Here is a 15,437-nt window from a genome sequence, read left to right as displayed (position 1 = left end):
TTAAGGTTCTGAATTTTTATCTGTACTGCGTCCCCTCCTGCATTATGTTGAAAGCAGATGTAAAAGATTAAGGAATTTTGCCTTCCCACCCTCAGACGCATTTAAATGAATCAACCCAGAAGACAAATACGTTCAATTCTTTATTTTTAATTTCTACTTTCACCGTTCTTTGCTTTCATAATAGATTTAGAAATGCTAATGTAATCGAAGGAATGCATATGACTGCCTCCAATGACTTTGAGTAGGAAGTAATAGAAATCTCAGGCAGGCCCTGGCAAGACTACATTTATTTCATTATTTTCTTGCTGCACTAGGTTCTGTTGTTAAACCCCAGCCTAGCTTCAACTCTGGGTTCATGCCATTGCAGGTTTTATCTTAGTTTGATTTGCCAAGGAAATTGAAGTGTTCTCCAAATTCGTGTTTGTAGGCTCATTCCTCTTTGTAATGTTAGAACTCAGTGGCCAGTTTCAAAAAAATTACTATAAGAAATCCTATCAAATATACAAACTCTCAGTGAGTTTGTTGTAAATAGTTTATCTGATGGAGGAAGGATCCTCAAATTAATGTCCTGTTATGGAAAAGAATGCAAAGTGATCCCACTGGCATCATTAGATATGAACAAATCCAAATCAGTTATACATTAGATGGTACTGCTGGACAAGCTTCAATTAAATTTCATATCTCATTAGCTTGGGACAACCTAAGATGGAAAAAGGGGCCAGGACAACAACATTTAACTTCTGCTGCTCTCTGAACTGATTGACATTTGTCAGCCAGGTTTTTCTTAGCTTCTTGAGTACAGAGGGAAATTTTCAAAATTGTAAATAGTCACCAGAGGTGACTGGCAAGAGTAGAGGTTCAAAACCCTGCCTGTAAAGCTACGCAGCCATAAAAAGAAATTGTGGGAGATTTATGGGTTTCCTCTTTTTTCCAGATTTAAGTTACAGGTGCAAATACCTTAGGTGATAGAAGGAAACCCAAGTAAAAATAGTGTCTTGACTTATCATGTAAAAGGGCTATATCATACATTTGAAAAAACTGAAGTAAACTGAGGAAAGCATCAAGTAAATAAAAATTTAAAAATGGCATGAGATTTGGCAACAAACTTTAATGATAGAAACTTGAGGAATTTGACCTTGCTTAAAGAGTGGAAGGGAGATGGAGACATGAAAGAGTGGTTTCTAGACATGGGAAGAGACAGTGGAAAGACCATTAATCAATGAAATCACAACAAAAAATAACAAGTACAAGCAAATGATACCTTCTTTTGAACACCGCGTAATCATACCCTGCCCAAATTCCTTTGTGTCGTGCTTCACTGGCAACTCTGAAAACACTAAATCCAGAAATAAAAACAGAATAAACTTGTCCCAGGTTTGATTATTGTTAATACTTCTCTGGCCTAACCCCTTGCTCGTTCACCTGGTGGCCACAGTCCAGCCTCAAGTATATCCTGATGGGACATAATAGGATACTTGTTCCACCAAAGGACAGATACTTTTTACTGCCATGAATGTATGGGTTCCCCTTGCTGGTTTGGGTTACTCTGTGGTGCCACATGAGAATCTCTAACATGCTCAATTCTCAGGTTAGGTGAGCTTATCTCACTAAAGCAGCCACCCACTACTACCCAGGTCCTTGGGTACTTCCCTGTAATTTATACGCAGAATGAGGATGAAGTAGGTAAACATGGCAAAATCTGAAAATACAGATATGACTGTAGATTGGAAGTCATTTAAATTAGTTGATTAGTAAATCATTAAAATAATCCTATTACAAAGCAGGGGAGACAGCTTTATTAAGCTTTGAAAGTCCTGCAGAAACCAGGGGTGCTGTAGAATGCACCATGGTTGAGAAAAATTATGAATTACATAGTTTATCAAACATATATATAATTTATTTTTCAGATATACAGTGATGATGATAATTACATTATGTACTTATACCCCTCACCAAATTATCCATGCCTATTTGCAGAGGTGTCTCACAGCTTTCAGATGATACAAGTTGCATTTAGGAACCAAGTGCAGTAAGCTGAAAAAACTGGATATATGGCAAGGATTAATTACAGAGCTTTTCTGCATTTCACTGGTCACATACCCATGAGATGTCTGACAAAGCATTTTTTTAAAATTTGACAAAGAACACATCACTTTTCACTGATAGAATAAGCACAGAAGCAAAATATCCAATAAGCAGCTAAGAAACTTTTAAGAGCACATATACAAATTCTAGGCAGCCCCATAAAAAGCAGAGCCTAGGCAATAAAGAGTAGAAATTAACCTGGAATTATTTTCATGTTCTCAGTGGTCTCAGTTCTGACCTCCTGGAAGCTGCTAGAACTATTGTCGCTGGCAGTATCGAAACACAAGAAAACCTCAAGCTACTCTTGAAATATTACCACTGATTTCCTGATGTGAACTCTTTGACTTCACAGACACAAATGGAACTTGGCCATGAGTGTTTAAGCTGCACTTAAAATTTCTAAATGTCAGACAAATTTGAAAAACAATACATATACATATGCATGTACACACAGGTAAGTATCTCAATCATTAATGGAAAATTTTACTTTTTGGCAGAGTTCAACATGGTAAGATTTCTCTGTCTCCTTTATCAAGTACTAAAATGTCCACATAAAATATATCAGTTTATGCCAGGATGTGGCATTTCCAAGAAATTATACAGGTGTTTCCCTGGGTGGGAAATGGGTTGGAACAGCAGCCATTCCTATTCTTTGCTACTCAGGTCAAATTTCAACCCCTAAAATTATGTTGTGCTGACAGCATTACTGTTGGAAAGATAGCTGTAATGGGATTTCCATTTTTAGAGGAAAAGTTTTGTGTTGCCTAATTCCAAAAGACCTGGAGATCCAAATAACCAGATGGACACCATTATGTATGAAGCATGTATCTGATATGTAAAAGAATTTTGGGCAATATTTTCTCACTAGAAAGGTGTGGTTTAACCCCAGCTGGCAAGTAAGCATCACACAACTGCTGGTTCACCTACTCCCCATCCTCCTGGGGGGAGGAGCAAAAGTGAGAAAATTCATGGGTTGAAATAAGAACAATTAAAGAATAGAAAATAATAACAATAATAATAGTAATAATAACAACTACAATAACACCACCAACAACAACAGTAGTAACTTGTGATGAAAAGGAAAATAACACAGAGAGAAATAAAACCCAAGAAACACAAGTGATGCAAATGAAAACAATTGGTCATCACCAACAGGCTGATGCCCAGACAGATCCCAAGAAGCAGCCCTCAGCCAACCTTGCCTCTAGTTTTGTTGCTGAGCTTGGCATCATATGGTACGGAATATGCCTTCGGTGCTTTGGGGTCAGCTGTCCCAGCTGTGTTCACTTGTATCTCCTTGTGCAGCCCCAGCCCACTTGCTGGTGGGGTGAGATGAGAGGGAGAAAAGGCCTTGGAGCTGTGTAAGAGTTGCTCAGCGAGAAATAAAACATCTCTGAATTATCAGCACTGTTTCCAGCACAAATTCAAAACACAGCCCCATTCCAGACACTATGAAGAAAACTGACCCTACCCCAGACAAAACCATCACAAAAAACACCCTACCTTTCACAACTCCCTTTTGTGAGCTTCAATGAAATTGTTAAAAAATTATATTGCTGTAAAAAAAAGTCTAATTGTTCATGACTGGTAAGCTTGCCAATTTTAAGTCCCAAAGTCATTGATAAGACACACCTGTCCTCCTGTACAGTGGAAGTCACAGCATTCCAAACTGCACAGCTGCTCCAATGCCCATAACTTGCTTTTGCACCCAACATGTTCTTACCAGGACACCTTGCACTTGTGCTCACCAGTTAGATGTTGCGATATTAAACAGGATTTTTCTTATATTTATATAAAATATGTTTGCTAATGTATAGAGGAGAGTGTAAACACTCTCCCTTATATTAATGATTTGCATTTCTAATACGAGACAGTAAGTACTGCCTGGATGTATTGAGGTAGATTTTTTACAAAGCTAGAGCTGAAAACATTCTAACCTGAATGACAGTTTTGGAGAAATCCTGGGGTTAGTCTTGATACAGGCAAACCCCAAGGGGACTTGGGTATTTGCTTAGAACAGTCCAGGACACTTGACTGTGAGATTCCAAAAATATCACATAGCATCAAACTGACTTAAAATTTCCATTGGGGACCTACTGCTCCCTTGTCTAAGATATTTGTAACAAAACAACAACATCAACAACAACAAAACCCTGCCCCAAAAAAATCCTGCAGGGATGACTAAGTTGCATCAGTTCTCCCAGAGGTATAATGTATACAAATCAAATCAAAATATAAATCATTCCACCCTGTTGTGGGGTTTATGCACAGTTTCTTTTAATAAAATATGCAAATATTTTGCAGTAAATTGATTTCCCAGTTTCAGTTCTCTTATCTCCATATTTATTATTCATGATTCTTCTACTCCCCCACTTGAGCTGCTAAAAAAAAAGAAAAAAGAGGGGAAAAAAGCTGTGTAGAGTTCACTTGCTTTTAGGAACTAGCTTTATTATTGTTATTATTAGCACAATTTTATACTCCTAGGAGTGAAAGATAAATGTAGATATTACTTCTAATCTCAACCAAAGCTAAGAGGTAATACAATGACACTCTTTAATGCAAATCACTGCAATAAATGACTACATAACCCAAGTGTTCTGCTGCATTACAAATTGTAATGAAAGTTTGAATTGCTGAGCAAAATGACTGTTGTTTAACCTGTGACCAAGCTGGATAGTATCAGTTCTGCTGTTAAAGGTGTACACACCATGAATGTACAGGAAAGAAACCCAAATATTTCATATATTTAAATTTTTTTCTAAATAGATTTTCTGGTTAAAAAAAAATTGCTGGTCAGTTTCACATTACATTAGCCAAGGTATATAATTGCTGCTTTCCATCACTATGTGGTTAACAAGTTCTGCAGCAGAGAGTCAAGACTGATCAAACCTGGGTGCACCATTTTGGTTGCTGGTGTTGGAGGTCTCTGTTGAAATAAAGGACAGAAAGACGAGGGAGTCACTGAAGGTCAGGGCAGCAGCTCAGGCACAACTTGACACATGCCAGGAGAAGGTCAAAGACAAAGTCAAGGGAAGGCACAGTGAGACTCCAAAACGAAACAACATTAGGTTTCAGTCCTGTGTAGGGAAGACCCTATCACAGTGCAGGTAGTTTAAACATAACTTATTACAAGCATATGCTCCAAGTAAGCTCCATTTTCAAGCTACTTTCAATTTAATTAGGTATAATGATTTCTTTCCATTAAGATCCTCAGTGGATTACAGGTCTCATTTTTTAAAATGTGTCTGTGATTTAGCAATCCAATTGCTTTTTGAAGGATTTAAAAGTTTTATTCCTTTCTGAATAAAGAATCGGGCCTGTAAATATTCCAATAGGAATTACAGTTGAGTAAAAAACCCTAGAGGAAAAGAAAGATTTTACAGATATTCTAGGTTTGTTGGACTGGCTGAAGGATTAAACTACATTTTGTTCTGATAGTACACTTCTTTGCAGGAGTTTGGGTGACTATAACCATGAATTTTGATCTTCACAGAAACAAAATTTTCATCTAAAAATTCCTCAGAAGAAAAATTCCCAGCAAGACCCTAAGGTGGGCTATTTGTGAGAAGAGGGTTCTGTAAGGTTTGGCCCAAAGCGCTGAAGATCAAATTCTCTCTCTAGTCAAAGAAATTGTGTCAGCACAGAATCTGGCCTTAGGTATCAGCAGTGAAAAGAGACTGCATTGCAACTGCATTGGCATTGCAAATGAGATGGGGAAAGAAGGAAAAGTCACAAAAATACTTTGGATTTCTGTATAATGATTCCATTCATTCTCTGCCAAGAAACTGGCTGGGTTTGTCTCTGCTCTTCAGCATCAGCTTTCACCTGGCATAAATCCCTGGTTTAAATGGAATGGCATCATTAAACTAACGTGATGACGTGAAAAGTTGCACTCCTATCTCTGGAAAAGACTTGCAGGTTTATTCAACAGTAGAATAATTCTCTTTGTAGGCTGACAACAAGTTATTTTCCGTAGGCAGGTTTTTTGATGTTTACTTTCTTGACAAGCAAATAAGACAGGTTTTGATCAGAGAACCTGATACGTTATTAGAAATTATGACTGGCCATCTGCTTTTTCTCTTCAGTCCCACTCAAAGAGCTCCTAAGACTTCTCTTCTCTGCTATGGTGTGCATGCCAGGACCTAAAGCAGAGGTTGGGCATGATGGTGTGTCAGGGAGAAATAGGCTTCAGACCGTTGGATTTCTTACTGCAGTTAACTATTGCTCACTACTACTTGGCTACATCCAGTACAGTACTTTTTTATTATTATTTTATTAAGATGTAAATTAAATTTAAAAAACTCTGTGAAAGAAAAGTCTGCTTGAAAAAGTTTGTTCATGCTGCAGAGTATTATCTGTAAGTCCTCCAGCTAGGCTAAAAGCCTATCCCACTGCTCCTTGGGATTTCTAGTGAATTAATAATGTCACTGATGAATATTCAAAAGTAGGCAGCTATTGTGCCTCCAAGCACATAATTAATTATTCATTACACATTTTTATTCACTGAATTAAAAAACACAGGGTGCTCTGGGAAATGAAGTGTAGTTCACTGCAGGGGCATGAAATTCTACACTGCCCCTTTAAGGATTATTACTCTGTATTTATAGTTGCCAGGGCAACATAAATGCTGGGCAATTAGATCATGGGTTGTCCCCGAAGACTGATGGGATAATAAGCAGTAGTCAAGTATTAAGTTGACCCAGTAAATGTCCCACATGAATAAACCTGGGCTAGGACCACAGCTGGCATCTTTCAAATAAAACTTTTACATTAATATAGTTTAAAAGGTGCATTTATCCGGGAATTGAGCATGCATCCACAGTGGGAAGGCTGTGGAGAGGACTAATACCACTTCCCGGTGGTGGTCCGCAGGCTTTGTTCCTCGGGCTGGGCTTTGTGTAAAGTTAGGTATATTGAGCCTCTAAAAAGCTCAGAATGTGGGGGGAGCCTCACATTTACCCCCTAAGAGCCTGTGTTCTGTGTCAGTGGAAGGGGTTTTTTTTCCCCTACTTATTCTTCAAAACTCATCAGCAGGGGAGAAAACCAGTTTGGTTCCAGGCTTTAAAAAACAGATATTAAAAACTGCAAAAAAACACCCCAAATCAACGCTATAACTACTTAACTGGGGATGATTTTGCCTTAAAAAGAGTTTAACAGAAAAATAACATCAAAATAACCCCTGTAAGTCATTACCTGTTAAAGAGATGTGTTACCTGGGGCATTTTCCAGACAGTAAAGAGTAATCTAAAAATATGGAATAAAAAGGATCAGAGACATTCCCCTAAACTACTTTATTTTCCCAGTTTTGTTGCAAACATCAGCTTCAAATTGTTGCTGGATACTAGTCACCTCTTTTTACACTGAGTTAATTTTCTGTGAATCCTTCCATGATATTTTAGAAATTTATCTTTCTCTCAAAACTATTTTCAAGTTAAAAAAAAAAAAAAGCTGAATCATGGAGAACCCAGACACATACATTATTAAATTTTTTCCCCATTAATACTTGTTATATTATTTTTTTAACTTAATGCTTTCCACTACCCCCACTGGTGGCACAAGGTGATGGGTTTATTGTGCTTTTAGATCACTAATTTTGTAGAGGAAAATGGGAAATCATAGCTTATCTCTGCCTGCAGACACTTGGCTATGCTAAAGCATGAAATAGTTCTCAGTTAGAGTAATACTTTCTATAGTTTTGTAATACAGGAAAAAAATACAAATCCCAGGATGTATTGTACATCCTTCAGTGTAAGAGAAAAGAAACATCTTATCAGGGAGTGTGTGTGTGCATAGATTTATCCTAACATACAGATACACATCACATTGCCCCAGACAGTTGAATGCATTTGCTCATTCATTAAAATTATGCTTATATATAATGAAATGGCTAGCTTTGTTGTGAAAATATTTTGGGAAAGAAAGTAAGTGCTTAGACACAATTTTTCTATGACAGTATTATTTTTCAAAATGTCCCTAGCCTTCAGCAGACTACACTTTTTTAAACTTAATTATTTGGGGCATGAGAGGTGTATCTTTCTCCTAAAGGAGAAAATGAGGGACATCGTAAAGAGCTGAGGGGACAAGCACGCCCAACTGCTTGGTCAGACACTGGGCAATGTGGCTTTGATACAGTAGGGCTTATGTGCTTAAAGTTAAGCATGAGCTTAATTGTTTTTATGGGACCAGATTCCTGGGAGTTGAACAGCTTATCAGACCTCTAAGCCAGGTTATAGTTATTGTAATTTGGGATGGGAACATCATTTTCATATGCTCAAGCAGAAATTTGTTCAGGAGATGGAGCAGGATCGCTCCTGCCAAAAACCCTGAGCTGCAGGTTCAGGACACACATTCAAGGACATTCACCCTGTCAGGGCTCTCCTCCACCACATAACGAATCTGCAGGGATAGCAAACCCTAGGATATCACCTCTGCTGCTTTTATTACTTACTGTTGAGTCCTGTGTGTATTTCTCAATGACAAGTCAAAAGGTATGTGGGAATATTTCTAGATACAAAATATATTCATTTTCATACTTATAAATATGGATGTGGTTATATTTTATATATGTGTATACAGACACTAAAATGGAAAGTGTCTGGTGCAAATTAATTCGGTTGCATTTGTGGATTTGAAATATCAGCAAAATATCATTTCTAGCAATTATTTTTAGCTACAGGTAAATGATAGAGGACTGGCTGCTTCAGCAGCTTGTATCTGTTTATTAATTACAAGATTGAAAAAATTGACAAAAACGATTTCTTTCATGGTGTTGTGAATCTCAGGACAATGTCCTGCAGAATTAGCCATTAGTTCTCCGCTTGGACATAGTCCACAAGAAAACTGACGAAAATCAGCTGCAATGGATGCTTCTGCAACATTCTGATCTGGTCTGCCATTGCAGGTAGACACAAAATAATAACAAGCTGATGGGGAATTTCTGTCTTACTTAATAGCTAGAAAAATTAGGAACTGTCCTAGTCTGCAAGACCTAGCAGGAAAAACAGCATGATCAAATAGAGATACTGGTTTTACTGGAAAGAACACACTATCCAAAGTGCAAAGTAGGCTCAGGTGGAGATAATCAATCACTATACTAATAGCAACACTGAACAGATGGGATTTACAAGGCCATACCTATGGCCAGATGAGTTATTACCAATGATCTCCCAAAACTTACATCTTAGCCTCATGACCTGGCAGCTCTTACTCCAAAGTTCAAAGTTTAGCCCCAGACAAGGAGATATTTTCACCAGTATTTCTAGATATCCTTGAAGAAAGGGTGGGATTTGTGGATAACACTGCACTCCTGGACTGCATAGGTGGGCATTGAGTTCCTTTGGTAACATTCAGCTCAAGATAAATAAGAGTCTACACAGCACACAAGAGGACTTCACGTGAACTTGGAGTATCAGAACGTTGATATGTGGGACAGTAAATGTTAACCAGGGGGTCACCCAAACATGGCACCAGAGAGGTCCATCATGACCATTTCCCAGGCAAGGCAGCAACAAGGCTGGCAACAAAAACTCATATTATTATTCAAGCGTGAGATCCAAGCTATTATCCAAGCATCATATTTTAGATTAAGAGAAAAACACACACAGCCCTTAAGGTGACTTGAGAGTACATCTCTACTAAGTCCATGGCAGTGAGATTACTGGCTTGGGGATTTTGGGGTTTTTTTTGGATTGGGGTTTTGTTAGTGTTTTTGGGAGGGGGGGCAGTTCTTTGTTTGTTTGTTTGTTCTCTTCATTAAACCATTACAAAACACGCAAAATAGAAGTCTTGTATTTGTAGGAAGAAGAAGACCTCCAGTCTTCCACAGGAGCTGAAATGGCTGCCTTAGCAGGCAAGTAGTAGAGATCAGACAAAAGAATTTTCTTTGTTGGGAAAGTCACTGAAAGAAAACGTGAGTGGTTTTCCTTACACTAGAAATGTGGAACTGGTCCCCACAATAGGAATCTCTGCTGCAAGGCTCCAGAGCACAGTGACAAAGACATTTGGACAATCACCTGTGTAGCTAAAAACTGCTTTAGAATTCATTTTACAGTTACTCTCACTGCATTCATCACTGTGTAGAAAAAGTGAAAGGTGGAAGACGCTGGGAGTGCAAACTGCTCAAACTGGAACTGAAGGACATTTTCTGCCACAGGATGTCAAATCGTGGCATCAAGCATGATATATCATGCATCCATGATTTCACCTCTCTTTGGCAAGCGATGGTAATGCCAAATACCCTGCTTCCTTCATGCAGGGTATGGCCAAAGAGTTGCTTAAATACATATCAAACTAACTCTTTTCCTAGGTCCAATTTTAGTCTTTATTTTTACGTGCTTGGAGCCAGAAAAGCCTCCATATCTCAGGCTCTCACTGTTTGGGCATTACTGCTGTGGCTGTTAGTAACAGCTACATAGAAGCACTGCTGCCACATTTATCCAGCCCATCTCCTACAAATTCATTTCTTCCACTTCTCCTTCTCCCATTGATGCCCATTCCTTGGCATTCACACTTTCTACATCAGAAAGAAAATCTTCTCTCAAGCTGATATTTCCATTCTGCGATCCGCCTCCAACAGCACTGTGCCTGTATTTATGACAAAGTAAATGTTTATAATCAAAAAATACGACAAGCTCATTGAGGAAACAAGAAGCCTCTTTGTTTTATGTCCCTGGCTTGCCTGGTGCTTTGTCACTAAGTTTGTCAGCTTGGAGCAAAAGTTTCTTAGGATAGTCAGGTTGTCTTTGTCTCTCTAGGAGGTGCTGGGCACACATGAAGAGCTCTGTATCAGGGCTAAAAGGAGAGGAACAACACTATGAAACTAACACAGTATTGAAATTTCTAGCACTCACTTTTTTTCCTAGGAGAGAATTGGCCACACTACATGGAAGTGTCCGTGTACCAAGACATCAGGTCTTAAGATTAATAGAAGCGACTGGCTTTTTAGCCAGAAATAGCACACAGAAAATAATAGTACATTTACAGAGACAGCACTAACACTGTAGATGTGTCTACACCAGTTGGGACTCTTCCTCACACAGTGATCAGAAGCTCCATATCAGTGGCACCAGCACCTGAACTAGTTAGCTCTCAGTGGCATAGTGTTAACAGTCAGAACCATTGCAAGGTGCTGCACTTCACAATGTGGATACAGGAGCATGCCCGAAGATACCAGTCCCATTTGCCATTGTGCAGCATCAATGTGACTCAAAGGATTAATCGAAGGTCATGGAGGAGAAAAGTGACTAAAACGGGATGGAAAGTACAGATTTCTTAAATTCTCATTCTGTGTTTATTTTCTCTGTCCCTCCAAGGAGTTCAAAAATTTAACTGGACAGGTTAATGTGGGGTGATGTGCAGGCAGATTTGCTTCATTGAAGACATTCTTGATTTACAAAGGAAGAGCTGACACTGGGAAAATCACATCCAACAGCTACTGTGTTATATGAGTTAAAGCAAAAACCTTTTTGGAGATGCACTTTTACCTTCTAGGTCATCCACAATGCAGCATCAGGGAGCAGAGGATAGAAAGAACAGGAGGAAAGACTGAACTAAAAGAAAAGTAAATTGTGCTCTATTAAAACAACATTACAAAAATTATGAGGAAGGCATGTCTATATCCCAGGCAACCTAGAGCAATCAACTTAGTTCTTGTAGTTGATCAGGAGCACTTGATAAAATATTCTATTGAAGCAGTTTATTATATGACTTAACAGATCCAGTTATGTACCATCTTTTGGCTAAATATATAGAGAGATATGTGTACCTGTGCATATATGTATATTATATATATTATTTATGCATCTATATACATATATTGAGAGAACAGCAAAAGAAATTTTTAACCATCTGTTTCAAGTAATGCATTTATATTAGGCACCAGCAAAATGAAGAGGAAGAGAGAAAAAGAATGGGAAAAGGAATTTTTCTCTCGCCCAACTCCTAATCTTTAATTACAATACACAGATAAATAAGCAGACAGTCAGACAGATAGGCAGAAAGGCACAGATAAAAGGGCATGTATGTTCAAAGGAAACATAATTACCTGCTATTCCCTTGCTCTCTGGAAAAAAGTTCAGAATTTCAATACTGACAGAAGCTAAAAATTGATCCATAGAAAAATGTTCACTTTACTAGAGGCTGCAAAAGAACTTCAGCAACTGACACAGAGGAAAGTTGTTCTGAATTCCTTCAGGCAGGTTGGAAGGCAGCTCTGACTTGAATAACGCAAGAGGCCTTTGAGGCATACAGATGCCCTCCTTTCTGAAAAGTTTTTCTTGGAAAGCAAACTTCCTCCTCTCAACTCACACTTGGCAGAGAGGATTGCGGTCCAGACTTGCTGTGCACATTATTTCATTCCAGTATCAGTGGATGCAGCTCAACAAAAGTTAATAGCCTCTTTCCTGCTTAGAGCTTTTTATATCAAACCCAAGTAATCATCCAATCTACCCTTTCCCTTCTTCTATTCTTCTTAATCTCTCTTCCTTGCCCATCCTAGCTAAATTCTCCTTCTCTGCCTTCAGACAAACTCAGCCTGAGAAAATTAAATATTTATTCCTTCTCAAGACCTGTCCCCTTGTAACTTAAAGGATGCAAGCACATCTGAAGGCAAACAGATTACAGACTTTCGTCTCTGCAGTGTAACGTGTAAATTCTTCTGCCCCCTTCCCACAAATCTCTTTGTGGACCAGGGAATAGCCCTTTCGCCATGTTTCAACAACACCCAGCAAGATGAAATCCTGACTGAGTCTTTGGGCACATATATATACTAAGATGATTTTGAAAACTCCATTGACTGGATTGGAAGATCCGAGACTGGGATGGACTGTGCAGCCAGCAGGACTCTCCTAACCTTGCATGTGCTCCTGCTCCTCCTCCTCTGCTCCAGCTCAGCACCAAACTTCTCCTACTAGTTTTCCATGTTCAGGGACAACTTCTACAAGGCAGTATTAGAGGTTCCCCTCTGTCATCATCTTCAGCCATGTCCATATTTTCTTTAGAGCAATAATTAAAACAACATATTCAGCAGCTGGGTTATTTTTTTCCCTAGATTTAATCTGTTCAGGCTCTGATTTACATATTAAAAGCACTAATTAGCCCCTTGGAGTGTCTGAGCACGGATAGTGCAATAACTGGTCATGTAGTCACTAGAGACCACTCCCTAGTGCTTTTGGTAAGATCTCATGTATACAGCCTCAGTCTCTGGATGGCAGGAATGGCCATGTGTAGAGGGTTGTCTGCTTTGTTTCATAGCATTGAGGGACTGTAGTGCTAGATTGCTTCAGTCTTGCATTTTTTCCTCTCTTTGAAGTGTTGTGTTTGATCTGTCTGCTTGTCTGTCAGGTTTTCCCCCTCCCCCATTCCCCATTGCGTCACGTGCAGGAGGACAGACCGCCTTTGGCCAATGCTGGTGCAGAAAATTCCGATCCAATCAAAGGCACAATGGCCTTTTCTCTCAGCTTTGATGCAGTATTCAAATAAACAAGAACTGTGCATTCAAAAAGAAAAAAAAAAAAAATCAATAACCCTCTGAGCCATTCTTCTGGCTAAGGATATTCGAAGGAATAGTTTAATTTTCTTTGCATGTTTAGTAGTCACCTACAAAATCGCTCAGTGGTCTGGAAGCAATGTTTCATAGCCCCAGGTGAGAGGCCTGAGAATGAATCCTGATGGAGCTTGTTTCCAAAGCTGCCAGAAGCTGTGAAGCCTCCAGGGTGAGAAGAAAAGCTCTCCAAAGCCAACTAACAAGGTTTTGACACTCAGCTTCTTCCTGCAAATATGTAAAGACAAGACAAGCACCTCTACCCCAGAAATCACTGTGAATGGTTTTAGAAGATGCCCTACTCTGGAAAAGGTACAGGTCTATTTCCTCACATGCAATGCTGACGCATGAACGTGACGCTTTTTGCTTGGCCTGTATGTGGGAGCTGTATCACCACATAGCGTTGCACTGCATTGCATCATGGTACCAGGCCCTTTGGAGGGATATTTGCACCATATATCATCACTTAATTCCTTCAGGAACACAACAGAGCAATCAGACACCAGAAAGGGGCACTTCGCCCTGTCCTGAAGAAGCCGTGCCATGGAGCAAAGGAGGTTTTTTAAACCAGTGCTAAGGAGGAAGCAATAACAAACTGTATAAATCAGTTCCAAGGGGCTCAACAGGAGATAAAGTTCTCCCCATTGCTCCACTCATGTATCTTAAATAATCTTACATGAATATCCTAACTCCATCACCTTCCGGGACAAATGGTTTTCAGAGCAGGAACCTGCCTTGAACACCAGTTTGAGCAAGTCTTGTAGAATTATAGAATCATCAAGGCTGGAAAATGCTTCCAATATCATTAAGTCCAACTACAAAAAGGAATACTCAACAATATTATCCTTGCTCTGTTTGCTGGTTGACCAGACAAAACCAGTGTTATTATTGTGGTTACCCTCTAAAACAGTTAAGTCTATGTGAATGGGACACCAGAGTAATGCAGGCGCTCAGCACAGCAATATTACAACGCTAGGGAAGGTGGCATTTAGGTAGATAAAACCAAGCCTGGATAGAAGATATCAAGAAAAATGAGTATTCCTCAAAGTTGTTGTCCTAAGTGAAACTTCGGGCTGTGATTCAAATAATGATTTTTAGTGCAATTGTATTTTTTTGCCTAGAGAAGCCCTAAAGCCTATGAGGAGTTGCAATGCCATAGAGAAAAGATGCATATGGCATCTACATAAGCACCAGAGGGTTTGGCCAAAAACCAAGGGGAAATTGTCTTGGATGTGCCATCATCTTTGCAAACTATTTGCTTCATAACAATACTATACTTTTCCAAGAGTCCCGTTTCAGAACAGTTTTTTTAAAAAGCTTGGATTCCACTGTTACCAGGAGACAAAGCTGCAAGATAGCCCAAGGGACTGTAAAACTATAGCTTCTAAAACTGTTGAGTTCTCTTCAAGTTAAAGAGAGGAAATCACAGAGTGGGATGAAGTTCTGGTGACACAACTGTGTAAACCATCCTCTGCTTCCAACAGAGGCAGATACCTCTGACATATTTAAAAATTTCATGCAAAGAAAACAAGTCAACAAAATCCATTTGATTTAAACTATAGACTCCCCGAGGCTATCAGAACAGACCCTCTGTCTACTGAGGGAAGAGAGCTGCTTGACTAATGCCAGCTCTTGTGAGATGCCTCTCCAACCTTTAAATGGGTTGGGAATGCTCACAGATACACTATTCTGATTATCAACTTTGAAATTACAGCTGACTATGCAAACCCAATCATCCACAGTGTGTGTCTCAGTGACTTCAGTAAGAAAGTCCCAGTCACAGCTGGCCACATCCCACAAAGAGAATAACTGT

Source organism: Pipra filicauda, unplaced genomic scaffold (genome assembly GCF_003945595.2).
Source record: "Pipra filicauda isolate LSUMZ 115617 unplaced genomic scaffold, ASM394559v2 scaffold27_size4233163_pilon, whole genome shotgun sequence".
NCBI lineage: Eukaryota > Metazoa > Chordata > Aves > Passeriformes > Pipridae > Pipra > Pipra filicauda.
The sequence above is the reverse complement of the archived record's forward strand: the minus strand, read 5'-3'. Positions refer to the sequence as shown.